The sequence below is a fragment of the Dermacentor albipictus genome, chromosome 7 (assembly GCF_038994185.2).
Source record: "Dermacentor albipictus isolate Rhodes 1998 colony chromosome 7, USDA_Dalb.pri_finalv2, whole genome shotgun sequence".
Classification (NCBI taxonomy): domain Eukaryota; kingdom Metazoa; phylum Arthropoda; class Arachnida; order Ixodida; family Ixodidae; genus Dermacentor; species Dermacentor albipictus.
Window position 1 is genome coordinate 128,063,493 of NC_091827.1, and position 13,257 is coordinate 128,076,749.

Below are 13,257 nucleotides of genomic sequence, written 5' to 3' on the forward strand. Positions count from 1 at the left end.
ATGACTACTTCAGACATTGATAACGGAGGATCCGTCACAGTTTCACTTTCTGTAAGTGCAAGGGTACTGTAATATCGGACTGAAAATATCTGTTGAATGTGTTGGCGACAGTGTGAGCTTCAGTTATGATTCCATTTACATCGATCTGAGTCGCATGGTTCTCAGGCCTGGATAGGTATCGCCAAAACTTGTGTGGATACTGTGTCATAAATTTTAGTAGTGTTGTTGAAAAGAAAACATCTCTTGCCTTCCGTAAAGCAGTTTTTAGCCCACCAGAAAGTCAGCGAATATCTCCAGGATTATGTTTTTTCTTCCGCATCCTTTGTAGTTCTTTTTTTTAGGTGGATCACACTACGCGTAATCCATGGGTTTCTGCATTTTGTACGTTTCAGTCGCATGGGAATGAACGTTCCCTCACAATGTGTTATTATGTCTTTTAGTTTAAACCATAGATTATTCACTGTACCATAGTTTTCAATGGAAAAGGTTTCCAACACTACTTCAAGGTGGTCGATGATGCTGACATCGTCAGCTCTGTTGTAGCTTTTTAACAGCTACACGTGATTCAGGAACTAGTCTGCTAACGCCGATAGTAACTGTTGGCAGGAGCAGTTTATGATCTGATGTGCCCTCTTCAAGTGTGATGTCGGCTGTCAGATGATTAGAGACAAAGGCAAGGTTTAGTATGTTTGCCCTTGAATGCGCATTGGCTCTGTGACAAGCTGAGATAATGAAAAACTAATCGCTATGTTCAAAAGCAGTTCAGAACTACTAGCATCTCTGCTACCGGCTGTCAGCGTACTCCAATCAATAGTGGCTAGATTAAAACCACCAGTAAGAATTAGGTTAGTACGATCTTTCAACCTGCCACAAAGGAAGTCGTTAATTTTCATCATGTAGACGTCGGACATGTTTGGTTTCCTATATATACTACCTATTAGCATAGGTGAATCATAGACATATACAGTGCACCAAACACTTTCATGATCTGGAATACCTTGCTCTTCGCGAAAAGATAAGCCCTGTCATACTGCTATAGCGACTCCGCCCCAGGGACTGTCGCAGTCGGAGCGAAGACGAAAATAAGAGCGAGGAACTATTTCTGAATCATGATTATGTTTCCATATTTGTGTTTCCACCAGCCATGTTTTTGTTATGACGACAATGTCAGGAAAGTAAATTAGCAAGATATCTTCTAATTGTTCAGCTTTATTAACAATGCTCCTTGCATTAAAACATACTAAAGAAAGTGAATTTACAACTCCTGCTCGTCATGCATTGTCAGCACTGGACTTCCCTTTGTCGTCGCGATGTACGCTGTTCAAAGGTAGCCTCAATTTCTGCACGTCATTCCATATATGCAGTTGATCATTCACTTTAAGCTTATCAAAAAGAAGTGTTACCTCTTCACCAGCATCACATTCTGCTTTGGAGGACTGCCAAAGTTTCAAGGCCGAGAAGTCTTCTGATATTGATATCAAGCTATCTTTAACCCTTTGAGGGTCGAATTATTTTGAAAACTTTCCTTTCCTAGGTGGTCAAATTACTTTATTGCGGATCTTGAATGTACAAGATGTATAAAGTCGGGAATAAATAGTAAAAAATTATTAGGAACAGTATTTTGGTGTCGGCATCACTCAGAACTGCAACATGTTCAATAGTATTTCCGAGCGTGGTACTCCTTGAAACATGGGTCTAAGCACAGCGCCTTATCGCAATCTGCACACCTAAAATGCGTGTCTGTTCTCTTGAAGCGAGGAGTTGTGTTAGCGCACACGACACCTCTGCGTGCGGCTGCCTTGGGCAGAGGTCTGAGGCACCCTCTCGCGTAAGCGCGTTGCCGCAGAGAGCGAGAATACCTCGCGACGGCACTGATAAACAAGCTAACAGCAGCGACAATCAAGATAGAAATCAACTTACACCACCCTGCAAGAGAGTGCCGACAAAGAAAAAGTTGATGTTTCGCACGCCTCCGTTGCGATCACGCGGCGAAACCGAAACCGCCAAAGGGGCGTTGCTGCAGTCTGAGCGACGCACTGAAGCTAGCGATCAGTTCTGTTTATCTACCTAAGAAGGTAGTGCCGATTTCAAACGCATCTTGTAAGTGCTAAGAGGTGGCAGCACCTCCCGGTGAGCACGCATCGTCATTATGGCGCTAAATTTCAAACGGAGGGTCGGAACCATACCCATACGGCAAAGACCTTGCGGGACAGAAAACCGCCGCCATACATGTATGGCGAAAACCGTCAAAGGTTTAAGCTTCTGCAGTTATGAAGAACAGTCATTTTTTCTGTGAAATTGTAAAACCTTATAATTACAGGCTGTGTGCTCTTCTCCTTTCTTTTCCCAATACGGTGTACATGCTCGACTGATCTCGTTTCTACACCGAGTTTGTCTTTCAATACACCTTTAACTACTGCTTGTTCGAGATCTTTGCTACTTTCATGGCTTTTTTATTCCAACCCATAAATGATAATGTTATTCCTACGGCTTCTGTTTTCTATGTTGTCTATTTTTTTGCTCAGGCTCTGGATATCTTTGCTCATTTGCGGTGACATGTTGTTGACACTGCACCACCTTTTCATGATATTGTTTAAGCGATGCAAGAGTAAATTCAATTTCTGTCAATCTAGATAACGCCTTGCAATTCGTCTTCTAAAGTGTGCTGCGAGGTTTGAATTTCTGTAACTCCTTTTAAGATCTCGTCGAGCGTGTTTGGGCCTGGATTTTCCTCGATGTCACCACTAAGCAACAACAGCGAGCGGACAATGCGGAAGCATTCGCAAACACAACACAAAATACACTCAGGGCTTGGTAGCACTGCGAAACAAGTAGCATCACTTTTGTGACACTTAGAAAATGGACATTTCTTTCTAACCTGTACCAGAAGAAAGTAGTTTTTCATGGCGTCCTTGACGGTGTCGCCAAGCCCACTGAAGAGGGCCTGCGCTTGCTGCGGCCTTTTGTACGCTTCGTCAGACGTCGCTGCTGTCACTGGTTGGTCGAAGGGACGGTGCAGGTGCAGCGTTGTGATCGCCCTGGATGCTTGATCCACAGGCGGCAAGATTGTCGTCAGCCGTGTTGATAGCCCAGTGGGGGGCTGCTCTTGATGATGCAGGATAGCCAGCGTTCCGGAATCATGGTGCCGAACAATTGAAGACCGGTCGCAGTTCCGAGTGGTCCCTGTCAGTCTGAGCAGCATCTGTACAAGAAGAAGAAAGTGGTTTTTCATGGCGTCCTTGATGGTGCCACCAAGCCCACTCAGTCTACTATAAAGCCAGCGTCTAGAAAAGTATGGAGATCGCTACGAAATGTTAATAACTGCATTTCGCATGAGAAGGACTTACGGAACCCATGTTGACTGTTATTAAAAAACCTGTTTGATTCCAAAAAGTTGATAAGATGGGAGAAAATGATGTATTTAAATATTTGACATGGCACTGATGTCAAGGAAATAGGTATGTGGTTGTATGGGTTATGGGTGTCACCGGACTCATCAAGGGGAACCACCTTGCCTTTTTTCCAGTCTCTGGGTGAGGAGCTATTGTTCAGTGATATTGTAAAGATCAAGTTTAATATGATGGAACTATATTCAGTAGCACCCTGCAAGAATTTGGAAGTAATGCTATCAATACCGCACGAAGAAGATCTTTTTAGATTGTTAATAATGGAATTGATACTAGATGAGTCGAGTAAAATTGGTTCCATTGGAAAGAAGCTAGATGCTATGAATGGTGGAGAGCTGCCAGAGTGAATGAGGCAAAATGAATGGGTGAGAGCGGTGTTAAGTATAGGCGTGTAATGACAGCTTGGGATTATCTCACCCAATTCATTAGCAAGAGGTATAGCTTGACTATCACGGCTTTTCACGATGTTCCAAAAGTGTTTCGGATTCGTTCTGAGTAACGATGGGATCATAGTGTTATAGAAATTAAATTTAGTTTCTCTTAAAGCGTTGGAGTATACTTTTGCTGCGACGGCATAAGCGGACTACTTAACGGACTACTTAGCGGCATAAGCGGACTACTACATCTGTAGCTGACGATTGTTTTGCAGCACGGAAAAGGCTGCCTTTTTTGTTAGATAGTCGGTTAAGGTGTCTAGTGTACCATGGCGCATTAGATGGTTGATAAACCTTTCTTAAGGGAATGTATTTGTTTATTAGATGCATTGCTTTACCTTTAAATGATGCCCACAATTCTTCGACTGATGTGTCTGTGTAAGATATATATAGAAGCTGTTGAGGAAAGAAGAAAGATCTGTGTTTATAGCGTCAAAGTTAGCTTTATTATAATCTCTGATAAGTTTAAAGCACTTGCTCCTTTTAGCAGTTGGTTTAGCGATAGAAAAATGTATCACATTGTGATCACTGAGCCCGCGCAAGTGAGTTATTGTTGATACAATTTCGGGTGATGACATTAGTATCAAATATAGTATGGATGATGTCGTAGAAGTAACACCTGTAGGAAGACGGACTAGTTGCGATAAGTTGAAATCCAAGCATGTGGTTAGGAAGCTACTGGTTTCGGCAAAAGCAGGTTCTGTAAGCGGACATAAATACATAAATGAGACCATTGGATTGATGGAAAATGATGATGGAAATGGAACCTCGAAGAAAAACTGGTATACCGGGAAATTTGGCTGAAATTTGGCTTAGGCAATCATGAATTGCCTTGCAAAAAGAGCTGTTGGAGTTCGGTGGGTGGTAACAAATTCCAAAAACCATCTTTTTAAAAGAAATGGTTATACAACACCACACTATTTCTAAATTGCATGAAATGTTCAAAAGAGCGCATTCAAAGCATTCATTCATGGCAATGAGGACACCGCCACCCGTTCTCTCAGTGCGGCCGCAACAATATACGGCGAATCTTTTCTCGCACTGAAAAAGTTCACGGGTTGAAATTTTGTCAGATAGCCAAGTTTCAGTCAGCAAGATTATAACAGTATCTGCATCATTAATTAAGGTGCTTAGACTGTCTCTTTTCGAGATAAGACTGCAAATATTGGCAGAAAGCACAGAAAGCACTGATGGTGTGCCACCACCCCTCGCACTGCCCTAGCTAGCAGCAGAGTAGGTACGGCCTTAGCGGGTCGCCCTCAGGGAAAGTGAATCAGCACTTGGCGAAGTGGTGTCAGATTGTAAGGAAGGTGCTTCGTAGACAGAATTCTCGCAAGTATCATACATGTACAGTGAAACCTCGTTAAACCGTAGTTGGCCGGAGCTCGGAATAACTACGTAATAAACGGTAGTACTGTTGAACCGAAATAGCATGAGATCGCCCACTTACCTGTCGAAAACGGAACTCAAGAGAGAGTGCGATGAAAGGGGAAAAAAGAACATGCAGTATTTATTCACTTCGCGCAACAAAAGTGTTATTTTAGTTTGATGCCACAGCGGCCTAGCACGACGACAGCGGCCTCAAACTTACTGAAGCTGCGTGCCAGCTTTTCAGCCAGCCCCCTCTTCTCGGCAAACAGTCGCATGGCAGATTCCTCGCTGGCGTTACATATTCTCCGTGCACGTGCGCAGTAGTGCTGGAGAAGTCCCGGGGGCGCATTTTCATTGCTGGGTGCCGGAGTTTGGAATACTTTTCATTTCGAATAGAGTTAAGTTATCGCGCCCCTGTTCTTGTCGTGACGATTGCATTCATTAGGCTGATGTAACGCGTAGCTTCTGCCACTGTCAGGCCTGAATCGCCCGTGCTGTCGCTTTCCGTGTCGTCCTTATCACTGTCGCTAGGCGACACTTCGGCAACAACGGAAGCAACGATGGCGAAAAGTCGAACCTCGTAGCCGACATGTCTTCGCGATCGCAGCAGCGCTGCTGAGCAACTTCTTCGCATTCCAAATGCGATACACCGTAGTCAACAGCAGATCCTTGTCACATGCCAGCGCCGACTTCTTCGTGTCACGTTCGATAGCACGGACGATGTCTAATTTTTCTTCTATGCTGAGCACCCGGCGTCTTTTTTATCCGAGCTTCGGAATGGCGCGAGTCCTTCCTCGCTTGCACGACGCCATAACGCTCTCTGGCACGGCATTGAAATGATGCTGATGTTGATGTGGCTTCGTGCACAAACGCACAGGGCGCTTGGAGGCCGTTGTTTCGATCTCTGAGGCTTGTTGTTCTGCTGGGCCGCCTGATGGAGACGATGCACCACCGTGTTTGCGCGACGAAAAGTTGAAACGCTACGTTTTAACCTATGCATACGCAATAAGCTGGTACGGGTTATGCGGATACAAAACACATTATGTTCAATGGCCGCAGAGTCGGGCATTTGACTTTACTACTTTTAAAACGAAACTACTGTTTAAGCGGGTACAGTTTAACAAGGTTTTACTGTAGCACTTTTTGTTTGCATATAGCCTTTTGTACCGCAGTTTGAATGGCATCTTTAGACCAAGGCCAAATTCCACCAGTTTTTTATGAGTGTGGTGAGTTGGTGCGGAGAAATCTTCAGTAATGCTGATGCCACTACCCCGCAAGGCAGACAGACCACTTAGATAATAAGAGTTCTTTTGATTTGAAACAAGAAAATTTAGCAATGAGGGGCCGATCTTTGCTTGCTACATATCTGCCTATTCTGTGCGAATGTGCTATGTCTTCAGATGATAAGTGAATGTCCAGCCTGTCACAGGGCGTAGCGATAACTTTTTCTTCAGACTGGCGGGTGTTCTCGTCTAATTGTCTGATATGCCGTAAAACAGCAAGTTGCCCGGTAGAGACCTATCTTCGGCTTTGTTAAGACGATCTCGTAGCTCAACCGCCTCTTGTTCCATGCGATTTAGCAATTGACGTGTGTTAGATAGGTCTTGCTGCAGATTTGGAAGATTGTTAACCGTATTTTCTACAGTTTGCAACCACACAGTGACGTCAGTTACAGCAGCAGAAACCGTCTTGTGGGAAATCTTAAGATCCGCCATTGGCCTGTGACATACTCAATTAGTTAGATTCGATTCTAATACAGTGCTCATTTGTCTCTTTGGCCATCGGAATTAGTTCTGCAATGGCCTTGTCAGGCCCCGGATTTAACAGCGCTTCGAACAATTTCGTCCTCAACACGGCTTAAGCACTGAAGCGCTTTCCCACTCAAACTGTTCTTCGCGCAGTACATCTTCACTTTGCTGAGGTATTCCAAAGTGTCTTTGCATGGGACATCTGGGTCTGGCGTTGGGTCGACGTCGTTGTCCGACTCGTCTTCGGTTGCAAGCTCCGCACTACTGCGCACCGCTGAATGATTGCTTCATCTATGCTCGCTTCTTCGCAGACAGGAAGCTCCAACTCACTGGCATCAACATATTCTTGGAAGGTGCCGGTGGTGGAAACAAACTTGCTTTCAACAAGGCCGGACCACACGTCGTCGTCGTTGACTGTCTCATTGGCAACATTGTCGCTCGGCTCATCGGCGTCAAGAGCCTCTGCATTGCGCACGAAGCCTGCTTTGTTGAAGCACTTGCTTATTGTAGTGGCTCTTACCTGCAACCACGAAGTGGCAACCATATCAATCGCGCCCCTTAAATTCACTTTAAGAGGCTGCTGCTGCTGCATGCTCAGCAAAACTCTTTTGCAGATGTGTTTTTTGTAAAGTGCCTTTACGGTTGCAATGACACCCTGGTCGAGCGGCTGACATTTTGCAGTCGTGTTGGCAGGCAGAAACTTTAACTGGACTGCAGTCAACTTTGGCTTGATGCTGTGGGCTGTGCAATTGTCAGGAATGAGCACGACCTGTTGCTTCTCTGCCACCATGTTTTCACCGAACTTGCAAAGCCAGCTTGTGAACATGTCTTGCATCATCCATGCTTTTTTGTTGGATTTGTATGTCACCAGCAGGCACTCTCGCTTTTAAAGGCAATGTGGCCTCGCTGATTTTCCAATGACAAACTGGCGGCTCTTGTCGCTTCCATCCATGTTAGCGCAGAACCACACAGTTATGTGCTATTTTGAGGCCTTGCGGCCAGAGCAGGCTTTGCCTCTTAGTGCAAGAGTGTAGTCGGGCAGAAGGTTAGAAAATAAGCCAGCTTCGTCAGCATTGTATACGTCTCTGTCCATATACGTGGACAGCATGGTTTCCAAATTTAAGCGAAGCCAGACTTCGATAGACTCGTCGTTGACATCACCTCTTTCACCGCACACCACTTTGCAGCTGATGCCATGGCGATCCTTGAATCGCTGGATCCATCCATTAAGTGGGTTGAAGTCGTCGTGGCCCAAAAGAGCACCAAGGGACTTGGCTTTTGGTTGGAGCATGGGGCCACTCACTGGTATGCTCCGAGTCCTAACTTCACGAAACCATCTGAAGAGCGCAGCATCCATGTCTTCGTACTTCCACATGACAGAGAAGACGAATCTTGCTGCAGTTGCTGCCGCAATTTGTCCTTGTTCTTGTATATGGTTGACACGGTTGTGTCAAACGCCATATGTGGTCGCTACCGACGCCTTCTTCACCCCACTTCATCCCAATACGGCATGCCTCTTTCTCACCTTTCTTGAAGACGCCGCCGACGCCATGGTGACAAAAGTCCGGCAACACATGTGCACAGACGACAACTACGACACGACGAGATCACGATGTGCACAGGCCAAATGCAACAAAGAGAATGAAAAAAAAAGTATCCCGCCCTTCTCCTTTTTTGCTTCACTTTTCGACGCTGGTCTCCACGCGTGCACCCATGCTCCCCCGTCTTCACGTTTGCGCGCCCCGCAACCGTGCGGCCGTACGGGCCGTGCTCAATGCCTTCGAGAAAAGGCCGTGCTCTGTGCGCCGATTTCTGTGCGCCGATTTCTGTGCGCCGATTTCATGGTCGCGCGCTTAAAGGAACCGCGCTATAACCGGTATTCTGCTTCGCGTGCTTATGCAATAAACAGTCTGCCTATACATTGCGTTCTATGGGATATATATCGGCAGTCAAAAAAGCCACACTATGACCGGTCCCGCGCTAATAGCGGTAATGTTATAAGTGGTTGGCACTGTATAAAACCATATTATATCCACGCATTCCAATTAGCAACCACTAATTATTATCACGGTCATGACGACGACCTAAGCCTCTCGAAGAGATTTTGCTTCTAAGCAGTCGCGGATAGGTGGCACTTCAAAAACGACGGCTGGCATTTAGAAAATGCATAGTGTTGAGATCGCTTCAAAATTTTCTTGCCTAAATTCGTACAGAAATGAAGAACCGGTGTAATACAGGTGTGTTCCAGGGTTGCCAGATTGGGCTAATAATAGCCAAATTAGGCTACTTTTCATGCTGGTTGGCGTCAAAAATTTTTAGTTGGCTACATGACTATATTTGGGCTATTTTTGTCTTAAGGACTTCCGAGTCCCGAGGACCATTTCAATGACCATTTCAACCCCAAAGATCATTGTTGCTACGAAAAGATATGTAGGTAATCTTGAAGGCTGTGTCTTTAGGCAATGTCGGCGCTGGGAGGATAGCATTAAGTCATGGCTGTCGTGTTTATACATCACTCCAGTGAGTGAATGAGTGAGTGAGACAACTTTATTTGCTCCACAATAGGTGTGAGTAAACACGTCACCTAGCTAGGCCCACTCGGGGACCATCAGGTCAAACTTGACGGCCCTCTCGTGGGCCCTCTGGAGTGCCAGGATTTTAGAGGTCTAGTCATGGGCCTTAATAAGCTTCATCATTTCCTCTTGGGTGAAAGGGGGACCGGCAGAGGCGCAGCCCGACAGGACATGCTCAAAGTCTGCATAACCACCACACAGGCGGCAGTCTGGGCTTGGGAGCCGTTCAGGGTACGTTGTGTGCAGTGCCGCGGGGCTTGGGTAAGTGCTTGTTTGTAGAAGTCCATACCTGCCAACCTTCCTGATTCGCCCGGGAGACTCCCGATTTTTGACTGAACTTCCCTATTGTATGATCACTATCCTATATCCCGAAAAGTTATCTCTGTTCGTGCAATAATGGTCGCGCAAGCTGGCACTGCAGAACACACAGCCACGTCTGATCGTCAGCATCACCAGCAATGCCAGCGCTAGCACCATCGGTATCATCGACTAAGCAGCTGACTACAGTGCCTAGTAAGCCAACCAAAGCCAGAGCCAATGTAGTTCTTGCATTTCATGCATGCCTTCCTCCATGGTGCATCTTGCATGGCTGCTCATGCTGCTGCTTGTGTGTATGATTAGTATTGGCTAGGCTGTCTGTGCGCGGTGCACCGTGTAAAGTTAGAATCCTCGCCTGCTTGATGCCATGGCGCTATCAAAGCCCAAGAAAAGGTATTTACAGAAGTTTTTGTGAACTTATACTTCTGAATTTCGGTGCTTTTTGACATCAAGAAAAGGAGAACATTTTGCATTTTGTACAACGTTTGGATGCGACGACAGCGTGTCTCACTGGGTCAGTGGTGGCTTAAAACTTGCACGTTTCCACGGCGACGCATCAAAGCTATGTTCGCACCGCTGAGCAGCAAGACAACATAGTGAACTTTCTCCGAAACAAGTGCGACGACAGTGTCATACTTATGGAGTGCCTGTTTACGGGATTCATCGTCGTACACAACCTACCCCTTAGTGTCGGCGACTACGTTGGGGGCCTCTCCTACAGGAAATATTTCCGAAATGTGACGAGGCGAAGCGCTATGGATGTGGATGCAACTCTGAAATGCAACTATGAAGAATGCAGAGGTGCCCAACCTGAAATTTATTTCGCAGGCATCGCTCTCGAGTCTTCGTTTTTTTATTCAGAGTTTCCCTGAGCTGCTGCCCCGAGATTCCAATGAATCTGCTGAAGATGCTTTAGATGCTCCTGAAGCTGAGTTTGCCACACTACAGGCGTTCAGTTTTCCAGAGGACATTCTGAATGAAGAAAGGTGGGACATGCAGTGGTCTATGGTTGGAAAAATGAAAAACACTGATGGAAAACACGTTTCACCGAGTTGCTTAGGTGATGTTAGATTTACTCGTGATACCGCATAGCAACGCAGAGTGTGGGAGGTTTTTTAGCATGGCGCGAAAAACTAGGACTGAGTTCCACTCATCGAAGTGCAACACAACCTTCCAACACCTGCTGCTAGTGAAGGGTCATCAGTCTGGACCATGTTTTGAGCAAAGCTACGCCGACAAATTTTTGAAGTGAGCAAAGTATACAACTGCAAAGTCTTGCAAAAGGACTCATCGAACACTGCCTAAAAGTTTGAGCGAACCCCCCCCCCCCCTCCCCCTCCCCTGGCGTGAAATAAAATGTCTCCCAATTTGTGAACTCTCCAGGTTGGCAGGTATGGAAGTCTAAGAGCGACTGCCTGGACCCTGCACAGCGAGTAGTGCGGCAAAGACAGGAGTCTTCTTGAGAGATAATTATGCTTGCAAATCTCATACGAGCCGAGAGGCTTGGGTCGCCAGGAGAGGAAGCATTACCAGGCGCACGGTCATTCACCATTCCAGCATTCTTCTTTTTGGCGTATTCTCCAGCTGTGAGGGAAAAAAAAATGTTCGATATACAAATAGCTGCTTCTGGTATGGTTATGTCCATATTTTATTACTTTTGCACGCTTCGCAGTGGTGGTAGGGAAAGAGTTCTTTCCAGCTTGCAAAGGTATATATAGTGTTCTATTTACTTCCTATTCTGATGTATAGTGCTTGAATTTGTTAGACAAAGAGGTCTACTTTGTACTTAAAGGGACACTAAAGGTTATCAGAAAGTCAAGTTAAAGTGATAAAGCAATGCTCTAGAACGTCTAAGGCGTCAATATAATCACAAACAGAGCTTCAGTAACCGAGAAATTGAGGTAAATGCACAAAACGATTTGAGACCCCCCAGTGACATTCCAGTACTAGCCCGATGACAAAAGCACTCCTCATCATAATTTGTCACTAGTAATCAACTACTCGTATTAAAAAGATCATTTCGTGAGATTATAAGACGGAAGAAAATGCTACTTGTCTACTTCTATTCGATTCTAAGAAAAAAATATCATTTTGACATTACTTTTGAGTAGTATGAGTGATCAAAAGGCTTCGTTTTCGCTCGACTCTGCGCGCTCGACTTTGCGCCGCGCATGCTTTGGAGTTTCAGTTGTATCTTTATCGCGTCGTGCTGCGGTGGTCCTGCTGGCTCGCGAAACTTGCATTTGGAACAAGCAGCGAGAATGCCACGTCCATGTGATGTTGTGGGATGCGCGAACGGTCCGCGGAACTTGGCCAAGGGCAGTTGCAGCGGCAAATCCTACGTTACTTATCACTGTGTGCCAACGAGTGAACCTCTCCGTTCGAAGTGGTTAAGTACCATACCTCTGCTACAGTGCACTGGCACAGAGCCGAAAAATCACGTAGTGTGCTTGCTGCACTTTCGTCCAGAGGATTACAAGTTCAACGCCGACTTACTGAAGTTGCGTGAAGTGCCTTTCAAAGCAGACCGTCGTCGTAGTAGTACGCAACGACACCGGCAGGACGAGCCCTCAACAGCAGGTCACGTTCATCAGTGCTTAACTGCTAAACTCGAGCCCAGCATCGCGAGCTAATGTGTCGTTGTCAGGGTCATCCATTGCAACGAGCATTGAAGTTGGCGTAATAAAATAAAGAACCAGCTTACCGTCGTGCACTTTTCCTTCCACTAACCACCATAGTTCCGCTTTTGCGCTGCTGTCAGCTCCGTCTTGGCTGTTTCTGGCCGTGCGTTTGCGTTTTGTGCAGAAAAGCCGCAGTGCTGTCTGCGGGCTCACCGTTTTACTCAGCAACGGCGCAACGTCACTATGAGACCATGATGTCAACACTCCTCGATCAGAGGGCGGGTGATTTGAACTGCGCTAGAGGTACGCGGACGCTTCAGAATGCATTTTCCTTTAAAATAAGTATCTTCTTCGCACAAAACAAGTGTTTCGAGGTTTCTGGGATGGTATTTCAACAGTCCACGTTGACTTAATAGTAACCTTTAGTGTCCCTTTAGCTTCATGACAGCCGTACATGACCTATAAAATTGATTTTGCATGTTCCCTAGCGGAACAACATTTTTTTTTTTTTTCAATTGGCACCTAAAGTAAGGTACACAGCCCCTCTGGGAAATTTGGTAATACATGCATTCTACCTGCATTCACAGAAACTTACGTAGAGGTTTTCACACTGCAGGAATCTTGCCAGTGAATATCTGTTTAAATATAGTGTCATTCAACTCTTTTCAATACTAATACCACCTAAAATATTGCCAGCGCCACAATCCAGGTGGCAAGTAAAACTATAAACTCCCCCTTCTAATTCCCCTCTTCTGATCAGTGGGTCAAGTGCGTCGGTTTTTATA

General features: G+C 45.7%; 1 protein-coding gene across 5 annotated transcripts in view; it reads left to right on the plus strand.

The window, feature by feature from the left end:
- MED17 (mediator complex subunit 17) overlaps positions 1–13,257 on the plus strand; it is a 251,061-nt gene that overhangs the window by 223,052 nt on the left and 14,752 nt on the right. The window lies entirely within an intron of this gene.